Source organism: Crocuta crocuta, unplaced genomic scaffold (genome assembly GCF_008692635.1).
Source record: "Crocuta crocuta isolate KB4526 unplaced genomic scaffold, BGI_CrCroc_1.0 scaffold128, whole genome shotgun sequence".
NCBI lineage: Eukaryota > Metazoa > Chordata > Mammalia > Carnivora > Hyaenidae > Crocuta > Crocuta crocuta.
In genome coordinates, this window is record NW_027532232.1 from 1388197 (window position 1) to 1403332 (window position 15136).

Genomic DNA, 15136 nt, shown 5'->3' on the forward strand with positions numbered 1-15136 from the left:
CAAAATGATGCTGGACAACACCCAGGCTGTGCCCAGGTAGCTTGGCTGTATTTTACTTAAAAGTATATGGAAACAAGGCAAATTTGTGGGGTGTGTATTTTCAGCTGAATATAGGAAGTTAAGTGCTTAACCACTTATAATTTTGTCCTGAACATGGATCTCTTGATGCCTGTTTTCAAGAACGTTTTGCGTTGCACTGTAGAGAGTGGTTCTGGAAATGCTGCGGTAGCTTATTAAAGAAATGTCTTTGAGACATGAAAAGTCAGGGCTTGAGGAAGGTGAGAGGTCATCTCAGGTCAAGTTCTTCACCTTGCAGGGAAAGATAATGAAGCCCAGTTTGGGTAAGGCAGTCACCCAGGTTACCAAGCTCTGGAGTAGATGATAAGCTGAGAAGCGCACTCTGTCCTCTGTTCCAGGCTCTTTTCCACTTAAGCCAGGGTTGACTCGGTTCAGCAGCAGAGAGGAAGAGCCCTGAGCATGAAATGACAGCCACAGACACAAGTCCCAAAGCCTTCAGAAGGCGACACCAAAGGCAGAGTTGCTGCTGGGTCAGAGTGGAGTCAAAAAGTTGGGATGGATCCTAAGCAGTAAATTAATTCTGCTTGCCGGGGGTAGGGTGGGGGGCGGGGAGACAATCCTCTGAACAAGGGACTTACGAGAATTCTCTTGTGGATGATGTGAAATTTTACGAGGACTTGAGCAAGTGCAAAACTACATGATCGGATCCTATCTTTCAGGGCATAATTTCTAATATTTTTTCTGAAAGCATCCTGGATTGTGAAGGTTTCGTTTGTTTGTTTCAGTCAATGCTTGCTTATGAAACAAACACAAATTTTAGGCCATTCAGTGGTTTCTCTAATAACATCCTAACTATGCAGACTGGTTTTCATGATCCCTTGAAGTCCTACATAAAACCTGTGATCAAGCCAAACAGGTTACCTTTCGACATTTTGATCGTGTCTTATATATTCCCTATTCCATCAATTTTCTCAGTCGGCTCCTATTACTATGACCCCTGCTCCACACCCCTTAAAATCTTATTCATAATTTAAGACCCAGGTCAGAAAACCTTTCCTGCTCTCCCTTAGCCAACAGTATTTGCTCTGAAATCTAGACTTTTAATGGAATTTTGCATATATCTGGATGGGCTTGTCTGCACTACCCCACCATTCCCGTGGTGTCTGGTGTTGCTTGGATGCTTGTGAGAGCCTAATGCACTCCCTGGTTTTGACTCTAAGAATGGTTGATTTCCTGTTACTACAGATACGTTAAATGCGTACTTTACCATCCTGGATGAATTTTCAGTAAGAAAGAATTTCCTGGAGCTAACTATAATTAAATTACTTAATCACTTTTTATACAACAGGGTAAAAGCCATTAAAAATTTTTTCTATTCTATTTTTATTTTAATAAAACTAAGTTGAAAACAATTTTCTGCATAAATTTTACAACAAAGATTAAATCCATCCATTAGTCCAATACTAAAGATTAAAATTTCCACGACTGTCAATTTCTTTTGTATCTACTATTTCCTGTGTACGAAAAGTACCCAATTTTCTTGAGCTAAATTTTGAGATCTATTTTTTTCAAGAAATGTTTGATGTTTTCAAGGCTATGTAGTCATTAGTAAAATTATATGTACAACTTTAGTCATTAGTTTTATTTTGTAGTGATTATTACTACCAGAAAGATTCACTGTGAATTGAATATAAGGTTAATAGCTCATATTTAATTCTTGACACAAAGAACAAAGAGAGTTAGTAGGTCAAAGGTATGGAATCTAAGGCATACAAGTATCAAATTTGGGGATCAAAATATTCTGCTTTATATAAGACTGAAACTATAAAACTCCTAGAAGAAAACAAACAAAGGGGAAAAGCTCCTTGAAATGGGTCTTGGCATTTTTTTTTTAATTTAATTCCAAAAACGAAGGCAATAAAAGCAAAAATAAGCCAGTGAGACTACATCAAACTAAAAAGTTTCTGTATAGCAAGGGAAACCGTCAACAAAATGAAAAGGCAACTGACAGAATGGGAGAATATATTTGCAAATCATATATCTAATAAAGAATTAATATCCAAAATAGATAAAAAATGCACACAACTCAAAGGAAAAAAATCAAAACCAAACAACTTGATTAAAAATGAGCTGCGTAACTGCATAGACTTTTTCCTAAAGAAGACATACTGAAGGTCAACAGGTACATGAAAAGATGCTCAACATTACTCATCATCAGGGGAATGCAAATCAAAACCTCAATGAGATGTCATCTCACACTTGGTAGAATGTCTATTATCAAAAGACAAGAAATAACAAGCATTGATGAGAATGTGCAGAACAGGGAATCCTTATGCCCTGTTGGTGGGAATGTAAATTGGTGCAGCTGCTATGGAAAATATGATAGAGCTTACTACAAAAATCAAAAATAGGACTACCATAGGATACCATGCACTCCTGGGTATTTATCCAAAGGAAAAGAAATAAGTATTTTCAAAAGATATCTGCGCCCCATGTTCATTGCAGCATTATTCACAAGAGCCAAAACATGGAAACAACCTAAGTAGCCATCAACGGATGAATGGATAATGGAGGTGTGGTGTGTGTATAAACATATATATATATTTCACTGTATATATATATATTTCACTGTGTGTGTGTGTGAAATATATACACACACACACACAGTGAAATATTATTCGGCCACAAAAATGAAGAAAGTCCTGCCATTTGCAACAACACGGATGCACCTTGATGGCATTAAGTTAAGTGAAGTAAGTCAGAGAAAGACAAATATTATATGATTTCACTTGTATGTGGATCCAAAAAGAAAAAAAACAACAACTAGAAACCAAAAAAACCCAAACTCACAAATACAGACATGGGTGGTTATCAGAGGTGGAAGATGGGGAGGTGTGGATGGGGAAAGGGTGAAGGAAGGTGGTCAAAACATACAAACTTTTAGTTAAAAGATAAATGAGTCCTGATGATGTAATGTACAGCATGGTGACTACAGGTAATAATATTGTACACTCAGAAGTTGCTAAGAGAATAGATCTTAAAAATTCTCATCACAAGAACAACTGTAACTATGTATGGTGATGGATGTTAACTAAGTTTATTATGGCAATCATTTTGTAATTTATACATATATCAAATTATTATGTTGTACGTCTAAAACTAATACAGTAAAACCTTGGTTAGCTGGCATAATTCATTTTGGAAACATGCTTGTAATCCAAAGCACTTGCATATCAAAGCAAATTTCAAGAACCATTGGCTCGGTTGTGATCATGTGATGTTTGGCGTCACGTCCTACTCGTATTGCAAGACATCGTTCGCTTATCAAGTTAAAATTTATTAGAAATGTTGGCTCGTCTTGTATAACACTCGCAGAACAAGTTACTTGCAATCCAAGACATTATTGTATATTGTTATGTGTCAATTATACCTCCACTCAAAAAATATTCTGCTTTGGTGAATAAATGGACAAATAATTTAATGAATATTATACAGTAATTACCAACTAAAGAAAAGACTCCCTATCCTGGGGAGTGCTTGCTTCTGCTACTGAGGGCATCTTGATTCATGTGGTAGACCAGTAGTTTTAGGCTTTGCTGTTTTTCTCTCTGCCTAGACAATGCTGAGCCTATACTCCCGGCCCTGGTCTCCTTGCTGTCTTTTAATATTCCCGTCTGCCTTGTCAGTTCCACGCCTTATTCCCATTTTATGTTAGTTTATTTTATGTTATTTTATTCACTTTATTTTCCCCTTTCCATCCTAACCTTCACTCACCCTCATCTCCTCTACCCCAAACGGGCATATTCACTCTATTATTTCTTGTTATGTGTTCTTAGAAATATATGTATCTTTGTATACTTACACTTTAGTTTTGGGATGTATATGTTAAAGTTCATTTTTACTTTAAAAATTTTTAATATTTATTTATTTTTGAGAGAGGGAGAGAGACAGAGCATGAGTGGAAGAGGGGCAGAGAGAGGGGGGGACACAGAATTCCAAGCAGGCTCCAGGCTCTAAGCTGCCAGCACAGAGTCTGATGTGGGCTGAAACTCATGAACTGCGACATCATGACCTGAGCCGAAGGTGGATGCTTAACTGACTGGGCCACCCACGTGCCCCTGTTAAGCTTAATTTGTATTTATTTTGGGAGAGAGAGCGAGAGTGAGCAAGCGGGGTAGGGACAGAGGGAGACAGAGAGATTTCCAAGCAGGCTTTGCACTGACAGAGAAGACTGTAAGATCATGACCTGGGCTGAAACCAAGAGTCTGACTCTCAACCAACTGAGCCCCCCAGGCACTACTGGGATTTATGTATTTTTAAAATCACAACAGCGCAGTTAGCTCAAAGTTGCTTCCTATTTCTTACTGATAGACGATAATTGGTATCATGTAGTGGTAAAGGGCATCCTGGGTCTAAATATTTTCTTTGCCACTTATTAACTCTTTGGTCTTGGATAAGTCATTTCTTTTTTTTTTTTTTTTAATTTTTTAAATGTTTTTATTTCTGAGAGAGAGACAGAGAGAGAGACAGAGAGAGAGAGAGAGAGAGAGCATGAGCAGGGGAGGGCCAGAGAGAGAGGGAGACACAGAATCTGAAGCAGGATCCAGGCTCTGAGCTATCAGCACAGAGTCCGATGCGGGGTTTGAACCCATGAACTGTGAGATCATGACCTGAACTGAAGTCGGATGCTCCACCGACTGGGCCACGCAGGCGCCCCTTGGATAAATCATTTCATCCCTTTGTGCTTTAATTTCCCCACACATAAACTGGGGACAATGACAGTGCCTACCTTATAGGGTTTTTGCAAGGAGCAAGTGAGTGCCTGGAATAGTGCCTGACACAGGATAAGCATTACCTAAGTGTTAGCCATTACACTATTTTCTTTGTATTTTCTCTCAACTCTGTTTTTAAGATCAAACACTATGCTGTGACACATGTAATTCCTTGTTCTGATTCCTTGCTCTGATGTATGCCCATCCCTACTACATTTTTCCAATAATCTAATAAAGAACGTCTCGATTGCTTTCAAATTCCTGCTATCACAAACCAAGCTGTAATGAGTGTTTCCTCTTACAAGACCGTGTAAGAGTTGTCCTCATGTTAAGGGATCATAAGACACACTCACACTTTATTTCACTAAGTACTATCAGAGGTTCATAGGATGACTTATCAACTTACACTCCCATAACTGTAGGTCATCGTGGCTCCTCGATGGTTAGTTTTCACGCCTTCTACCCCAGGCCCTCACACAGCACCTCCACGCCTATGCAGTGACACAGGCGGCCCCTGGTTGTTTCTCAGAGTCCTAGGAGGCATTGCACGTATGCTCGGGACACATGTTCATTCTGCCACCTTGTGACATAGTTGTTCATTTCATTCCTTCGCCAGCCTATTTGGTGTGGTTTCCAGGGCCGTATAGCTGGGGACTCTGTTGAGAGCTGCAAGAAGCTTTAGGCCCGTGTATGGGCAACTGAGTGCTTCCAGACTTACGTCAAAGGCTCCCACCTTTCTTTTATTTGTTTATTAAAAAAAATTATTTTTAGAGAGAGAGAGAGTGTGTGTGAGCTGGGGAAAAGGGCAGAGGGAGGGAGAGAGAGGGAAACAATCTTAAGCAGGCTTCATGCTGAGGCTGGAGCTCGACCCAGGGCTTGATCCCACAACCCTGCGATTGTGACCTGAGCTGAAATCAAGAGTCAGACGCTCAACCAGCCACCCAGGCGCCCCATAGTTCTGCCACCCAAGTGGCATCAGCACTCCGTTTCCCCTGCTTTCTCTGCCACACAAGACCCTTCAACTCTACTCCTGATAGGCTATGTGCTGGAGGTTCTGGAACTATCTTATGTTTGCTGGATCCCTCATTCCTCCAAAGCCTGGCATTTCCCATGCCAAAGCGGCAAGAATGCCTGGCTTCTCTTCCATGTTTCCCTGGGCTTAGGCAGAGACAGCAGTGTGCGTGCATGCGTGTGTGTGTGTGTGTGTGTGTGTGTGTGTGTTGTATGGAAGAGTTCCCTTAGCGTCTGCATTACTTGCGGCAACCCTCTAACTTCTTACCCTTACAGCCACCAAGCCTCAGCTGCCCCTCTGGTACGGTCTGTGAGCCACCCCTGATGTGCAAGATGATCTTAAGTAGCAGGGAGATAAGAGCATGTTAAAAAAGCGAGGCATTTCAAAGTCAGTGTTATAAAATATCATCGAGTAAGCTTACTGCTTACTCAGGAGGTGTAAGAGTTAACAAAAATTGTGAAAAAGATATGCAAAGTGAGTGAAGTTTGATAAGCAGTGCCGTTAAATAAGTTCTCTTCCGGAATTTCCTCAGTCTCTAATGCAAATATACTTCTGGAGGACTCAGCTCCATAGTCCACTAAACGTGCCCGGAGGAGTCGGAAGCTCTTTGGTGAAATATAATTTAGGCTGAGGCTGGGTCCCCACCCCTGGCACTGCCTGTCACCACCCCTTGTGCTGGGAGCCACACTGGCCTCTCTGATGGCAGTCACAGCAAGGAAATGGCAGTGTTTGCACAGCTCCTGCTGTGAGAAATGAAAACTGGTATCTCCTTCTGCTACTACTGGCTCATATTAGAAATGAGCCTGCTGGTATTGACCAGGCCTCATAATATTCCATATCAGACCCATATTCCGAACACAGATACCACATAAGGAAAAGCATATTCCTGCCTTTACAAAAGAGATTTTAGATGAGAGCTCTGTGGGTGATTGTCAAAAGCCTCTTCCTATGGGCCTTGCATATCAAAGACAATTGAGCCTGGCCCCAAGACAAAGAGCCTAATTTAGAGTTTAGGAACAAACAGGGGTAAAACTTAACACGTACAGCTTCTTCTAACTGATGATGTATGGCAGTCCCTTCCCAAAGGCATACCATCTGCAAACATCCTCCCTTACAGGTGGCTGGGATGAGGATAGAAAAGAGTAGCTAACACATAACCCAAAAGCAAAAGGCTAACACCTTTAGGGCCCCCGTGGTGTTCACACATTTAGCATCAAATAGGTTTCCACAAACTAACCAGTTCAAAAACATTCATCCTCTTGAGAGCCAAACAGAATAATTCCTAGCCTAACTATTTACGACTTAACATATATATGTCATCCTATTTTTTTCATTAAGAACATCCTGTTATTTCCTTAGTTGTACAATTCAGCTTCACTATGATTGAGGTAATTCACAAAAGGCTTCCCATTGTAAAAATTCCTTTTTCTGATCTCATGTTGTTCTCGAACCTTTAAATAAAGACACCAAAACCGACAGGTCAGAGATGCCTGCCTGGTGATCAGAAAGAATCTCGGGGCTCTCTCACTCTCTCTCTCGCTGACACCGTCCATCCTTCAGGGACCCCTGGACCTGTCGGAGCCGGCCTCCGACACCCTTGGGCTCCGTTCTGGTGCCTTCAGTTCTGGGGACATACAATTGTCTTATTTTCCTCCTCATATCATTTCCTCCTCGGTCTTTGATATTTGGAGTTTAATTCATGTCCATGGAATTCAATTCAATATTTAGTGAGAAGACAAAAGGCACAGTTAAGTAAAATAAGGTTTTTTTTTTAACAAATAGTTTATTGTCAAGTTGGTTTCCATATAACACCCAGTGCTCATCCCCACAAGTGCCCTCCTCCATGCCCATCTCCCCCCTCCCCCCCCACACCCATCAGTCCTCAGTTTGTTCTCAGCATTCAAGAGTCTCTCATGGTTTGTCTCTCTCCCCCTCCCCCACTATTTCCCTCCTTCTACTCCCCCGTGGTCCTCGGTAAGTTCTTCCTAATCCTCCTATACATGCAAACATATGGTATTTGTCCTTCTCTGCCTGACTTATTTCGCTCAGCATAACACCCTCAAGGTCCATCCATGTTGCTACACATGGCCAGCTTTCATTGTTTCTCATTGCCATGTAGTATTCCATGGTATAGATAAACCACATCTTCTGGATCCATTCATCTGTTGATGGACACTTAGGCTCTTTCCATGTTTTAGCTATTGTGGAGAGTGCTGCTGTGAACATTGGGGTACATGTGCTCCTATGCCTCAGCATTTCTGTATCCCTTGGGTAAATTCCTAGCAGTGCTATTGCTGGGTCATAGGGAGTTCTATTGTTAATTTTAAGTAAAATAAGCTTTTAACTTTTTATTTTGAAACAAGTGTAGACTTATAAAAGTTGCAAAAATAGTATATCTTTTGCCCAATTCCATCCAAGGGTAACACTCTACATAACCGCCATGCAATAATCAACACCAAGAAATTAACATGGGCAACATACTGTAAATAAACTACAGACTTCATTTGGATTTCACCAGCTTTCCCACTCGAGTCCTATGTTTGTTCTGAGATCCGAGGCATGAGCCCGAAGCACTTTGCGTTCACTTGTAGATCTGCTACTCTCCCAGAGTCTGTGATGGTTACTCGGTCTTTCCTGGTCTTCCATGACATGGACACTTTTGAAGATTCCTATTGTTCTGTAAAATTTCCTCAATTTGCCTTTGTCAAGTAGACTGAGATTATGCATGTTTGGGCAAGAGTGTCATGTAAGTGATGTGCTCTTCTCAGTGCACCTTATCAGGGGGTACGTGATGGCTGTGCACCTTATCACAGGCTAAGGTGGTGTCCGCTTGGGTTCTCCACTCTGAGGTTACTAGTCTTCTTTTTTAATTAATAAATATCTTGGGAAGATAGTTGGAGGAATTACAGTTTGCCTAAATGTCACCCACTAATTTTAGCATCCATGGGTGGATCTTGCCTGACAATTATTACTGTGGGGTTGTAATGGTCTATTTTCCTCATGTCCTCCACATTTCTTAAAGAGGATTCTGCTGTTGGGGAGCCTGGGTGGCTCAGTTGGTTGAGCATCCGACTCTTGATTTCAGTTCAGGTCATGATGGGACTGAGCTCCATGTTGGGCTTCATGCAGAGCAAGGAATCTGCTTAAGATTCTCTCTCTCAGGGCACTTGGGTGACTCAACTGGTTAAGCTTTTGCTCCTTCCTTGGCTCTCTCTCAGGTCATGATCTTGCAGTTGGTGTTTGAGCCCTGAGTCAGGCTCTGTGCTGACAGTAACGAGCCTGTTTGGGACTCTCTCTCTCTCTTTCTCTCCCTTCTTGTCTTTCCCTATCCCTCTCCTTCTCTCTCTCTCAAAAAAAAAAAAAAAGAATTCTGCCATAAATGAGATGTTTCTTCTCCCACATTTATTAATTGATACTTAATTTTCTGGGGCTATAATTTCATTCATTCATTCACTCATTCATCTCAAAATGTCCCAGTTTGGGCTATCTGGAGCTTTTCAGGTGGTCCCTGTGCTCTTTCAATGGGCACCCCTAGTTTTTCAGAGCAATTCCTTATTTTACAGCCCCTCAGGAGTCTCCAGGATCATTTTGTGTTTTCCCTGCCCCAGCCCTGGAATTAAGCACTTCTCTAAATGTTTCTTTTTACTGGAGAATAGTGTATTTAAAACAAGATGTGGTGCTAAGATGTGGTTATTTCTACTGGGTGTTATTGCTTCTGGAACTCCCAGCAGACAACATTAGAGGATGTTTGAATCCATACCAGCTACATGCATAAAATGATCCCATCTCTTTTTCTCTCTGTGTCATCTAAAGACCATGAGTTCATGCTAATACCTCCAATCCTAACCCAGCAGTACATGATTCATTCCAGTCTGTTCCTTACTCTATTTGAAACTTCTTTCTCTAACGGTGTAAAACCTGGCTTTCTTTATCTATAAACTATTTCCTTATTTGTTCAACACTAGTATATACTTAATATAGATTCAAAATTGCTAACTGTGCCTGGTAAGACACAAATTTACTAACTAGAGTGCAGTGTTTGTGTATAGTTCCTTTAGTCTTTAGCCTAAAAGCAACCAGTCAAAATACTGCTATTTATAAAAACTCACAGAAATTTGTTCTTTTCTTTCCTAATCCCCTCATAGTGGTTACGAAGGATATTTTGAAACAGAAACTGAAGTACCTGAAGATTTCAAAAGTCTAAATTCTTGGGGACCTGGGTGAGTCAGTGGGTTGAGCATCTGACTTTGGCTCAGGTCATGATCTCATAGTTTGTGGGTCAAGCCCTGTATCAGGCTTGCTGCTGTCAGTGCAGAGCCTGCTTCAGACCTTCTGTCCCTCTCTTGCTGCCCCTCCCCCACTTGCATTCTCCCAAAAAATAACTATTTAAAAAAAAGTATAAATTATTTCAGGTGAGCAATCACTGAAACTTATAGCAAACATTCTTGGTCTGCCTCCCAAATCTGGCCTGTACACAGACTCGCTGGCCTTTATTTTTCTCTGCTAGGACATTTAAGAAATATTTCATTCTTTCTAGCTTCATGGAGATTCCATCTGGGATCCACATTCAATGTTCGATGGATTCTCAAGGAAACAGTAGTCAACTGGTTATTTTTGTTTTCCCCAGAGCTCCATATTTTGGTATATCCAGCTTCCATGATTCTTTGAATATTTTTCTAATTTATGTGAGAATTTCAGAAAAGAGTATAGCTATTATATTGGAACCCATATCTTGAGAAAGGAGAGAACAATGAAAATTTTAGGAGATTCAAAGGATTCTGTCCCCACTGGTGTCTTGGGTGCAGCTCTGGGTTTGCTAGGGTGATAGCACTCAGCATAGACCTAGAAAAAGTTTAATTTGATAAAAATGAAACTTCTCCTCTGGGCTTCAGACCCTTCTAGTGAGGAAGAAGGATCCACAAGGGGATGTCTCTCATCTCCTCAGATAAATCAACTACCACATTCAACTACGGAAACAATGAGAATTCGTGGAAAGGCAGAATTCCAGTGTCTTCTCAGATATCTTCTGCTGTTCTTACTGCTTTGACTGTGATCGCTTTGATCCCCACTGAGCATTTCCTGCCCAACTCAGCTACTCAAGGCTGGTTTGTGACCCCACTCAAGCCTGTCGTGTCTACTCACCTGCTCTGATACCCAGTCATGAGCCCACATCCATGCCTGTTCCTCTGTTCTACTCTTACTCAGGTAACTGCCCCGGTGGTAATGGATGCTGAGCATGCCAATTACTGAATGCAAACAGAACCTTCTAGCCAGGACATTTCTCTAGATCTTGTTTTTGCTTTAACAGTGCTCTGCCTGCTTTACTTCTAGGTCATACTTTTTCATTTGATCTATTTTTTCCATGGAATTTTTGTTTGATTTTTCTGGTAAAGAATAGTAAGATCTCTTGCTTACACTTTACCACAGAAATTTTACCTATAGCGCTCTCTCTCCTTCTCTCTCTCTCTCTTGCTCTCTCTCTCTATCTCCATCAAAATATACACCTACTAAATCCTGAGTCTGACTCTGAGGAAGATGAAACCCAGTACGATCACTTACACCATCATGAGGAGCTAATAGACTCTGAACTCTAGTCAACAGTTTTTGCTGACAGATTTTCATGCTATTTTATTGACCCACACAAATCTACATTTCTGATTCCTGAAGCATGTATTTGTCCCTAAGGGGAGGGTTGAAGATTTTGGTCTTAGTGAATCACAAACTACAGCTTGTGTTGTTGTAAAGTATTTCTCTCAACTAAGCCTGCATTCCTCTACTTTTATAACTCTCTAGAAACTTCCTCAAGTGAATCTTTAAATTTATTCATCCCACTCTGTACACGCAAAAAAAGATTATTAACACCTTTTTGCTTACTCTGACCTACTCATTAGAACTGTTCCTGGTAATTAAACATTTAGTGAGAAACTGTCCAAAGAAAAATAAGTTCAATTTCCACCCCAACCCCCACCCCTTTTCAGACATGGTTTGGGACATGGAGTAAGTACAAGGAAAGAAAATGTGTGAGTAGATAAAAGTTCAGCCTTTTGCAAAGGGATTTTTAGTGCTACCACTCATCAAGCTTTATTAGGCTTCTGATCAATTTCTAATTAAAGAAAACATGAATCCTTGTATGACAAGGGGAAAAGGTGATTCCTAAGTAAGGCATTGAATGTCTTATCACTGGAGTTCACAGTGTGTCAAAATAAATCAAAACACTCCCTGGTAATTTTACTCTAGCTTTCTTATGGATCTTATTTTTTGGTTCAGGCATGAGAGATCCCAAAAGTTCTTCCTGAATTTTTACTCTATTGCTTCAATCATTTTGGGACAAGAAATATGCTTCAGATCATTTGGGGAAGGATGACTAATGTTAATTTCATTTCAGATTCTATAAATACAATTTTATATTGTTCACTGGAGATAGATTTATGGCTTTCAGATTTTTGCTCTTGTATAGCATAATAATTGATCCCATATTTCTCAGATAAACCAGTAGAGAATATATCACTTTGATACAGTGTAACTCCCTAAGAAAAGAAAGTATTTCTTTGTCAAATACTACACATAAATTTGTTTAGCCAAATACAATTGGAAGGCAGGTGAGGAGGGAGAAGGAGACTGATTGACAATGACATAATTAGATAAGTTCATGTCAATGACCAATTAATGGCACTGCCAGCTTATCAGAGGACAGTTGTCTCCATTTGACATCATTAAGTCTGTTTCTCAAACTAGATCCTCATAAATAAACTCTGGATTTGTTTTATGTTTTCCCTCTATCATATAAATTATGTTTATGGTTAATCCGTTCACAGAACTACCAAGCTTGAGGCAGTCTTAAAAATAATTCAGCTAACTCCTAATTTTATATATAAGGAAGCCCAGGAAAACAATAGACAGCATCACAGTGTCCTTGGTTACTTTTCAACCTTTTTAAATAATCTTTTCCTATTTCAGGTGATACCATATTTATTCATATAGCTTTGTTTATACCCCTCCCTGCTTTTAGGCAAATGTTTATATGAATAAAGTAGAGACTAGGAAGAAATACCTACCAGTAGGCCACTACGCTTTGCCATGAAGATCTTGTGAGCATGGTAATGTAGCAGGATGAGAATGACCTATTTCCATTATTAGTAGGCTCCTCTGTCTTTCAATAATATTGGAAAAACTATCAGGGCACCTGGGTGGCTCGGTCAGTTAAGCATCTGACTTTGGCTCAGGTCATGATCTTGCAGTTCATGAGTTTGAGCCCTATGTCAGGCTCTGTGCTGATGTCTCAGAGCCTGGAGCCTGCTTTTGGATTCTGTGTGTGTCTCTCTCTCTGCCCCTCCTCTATTCACGATCTCTCATTCTCAAAAATAAACATTAAATTTTTTTTTAAAAGATTGTAAAAACTATCTGGTCATCAGGTGATTTCCATCCCCATGTTTTTTGTTGTTTTTTTTTTTAATTACTGCATGCTACCTTCTCTCCAACATATATTTGAATTTGTGTTTTGATTTTATCATTAAAGAAATGAAGCAATAGAAAGGCCAACAATATGGTGCCAAGTGAGGCACATCATGGAAGGGTGTGTTTCCTTTCACCAAGTTATCCCAAGGAGGGATTTACAAGTGGGGACAAGAGTTGAAAGGGGGAGTGAGTATCAGTGAGTGGCAGTGCTGTGCAGTGGAAAGAGGCTTGGACTAGAAGTCTAGTCTGAGATCTAATTCAAAATTTGTTATTGGTTATGTGACGCTGGGCTAGCTACTCAGACTTTCTAGGGCCAGTTTTCTTCATCTGATAAATGGCAAATTGGATGAGATTAGTAGTTCGTTGGCTAACTCGAAAACCTCCAAGGACCACAAACTTAAATTCTGCATATGAAATTATCTAGGTACAGGGCAAGGCAGAGGTATATGGACTGAGGAAGATGCACACAGACCTTAGAATTATTCAGATTAAACTTCATTGAAAACATTTCACCAAGTATTGGTGAGGATGTGGAACGATTGGAACTCACACACTGCTGTTGAGGACATAACCAAGTCAGTCATTTTGGAAAACTGTTAGGCAGATGTAAGCATATTTACAAACTATAACTTGTGACCTAGTAATTTAATTCCTGGATAAACACATAGAAATGGATGCACATGTCTGCCAACAGACATGTTCAAGACTTCAGAACAGCTGTATTGATACATACCAAGGATGGTGTACTGATTCTGTCCATGCAAGCTTTAAGAGCAAACAAACTCATCTGTGGGGACAGTATCAGAACAGTGGTTATTTTGGAATGTTTGGTATATAGGTATATACATATACAAAAATTTACTTAAGCTTTGGGCATTTTATATATATAAGAATAAGTCCTATCTTGATTTAAAAAAAGAGGAAAAGTAGGGGCGCCTGGGTGGCTCAGTCAGTTAACCATTGGACTTTGGCTCAGGTCATGATCTCACAGTTCATAGGTTCGAGCCCCGCCTTGGTTTCTGGGCTGACAGCTCGGAGCCTGGAGCCTGCTTTTGATTCTGTGTCTCCCTCTCTCTCTGCCTCTCCCCCACTCACTCTCTGTCTCTCAAAAAGTAAACATTGAAACAAAATCAGAAAAATTAGAAATGAACAGTAGCAAAAAAAGAAGGAAAAAAAAGAAGAAAAGGAGGAGGAAACATTTTGTTGGAAGAAAATAAAAACGCCCATATGTGGACTTCTGCCTAGAAACTGTCACATTGCTGTCCCTGGGTTGCATAAGCTCTCTGCTCTGCTTCAGCTCTGTCAATGACTGTTTGAATAAGAGAAAAATAAGGTGAAAATCTGGGAATAGCAAAGTAAAGTTAACACCAACTTTTATGGCCCGATATTATGATTGCCAATGGACCCACTAACAAGAAAATGATACTAACTATAAAAATTCTAAATTGCTGTGTCAAGTCCTTACTTTCCTTTCCTGAATGCTATGGCTACCTTGTGCATCATAACACTCATTGTAAATTAGAAACCTCATTTTACTTCTTTCATCTACAGAGACAGGTACTTAAAAAGGGTGAGCTTGCAATGGACTTCACATTTGAAACTCAGTTGCACAAAATCTTGTTACTCTGGGCAAAAATGGAAAGCTTCCCTCTCTTATATTGTCATCAGAATGATAGTCCGAGTTCATAGATTGGCTCTGTGTAGCCACTGAAACCAGAGTGATTCAGGTTAAAACCTCATTCAAACACGTAAGAAATTTTGGAACCGGTGAAATCAGCAGCAGTGTGAAATTTGGTGGGAGGGAAAGAGTCGTCACCACATTCAGCAGAGTATCACCTCCTTTCCACAGATTCAAACAGTGACAGAAATCCACAGTCAC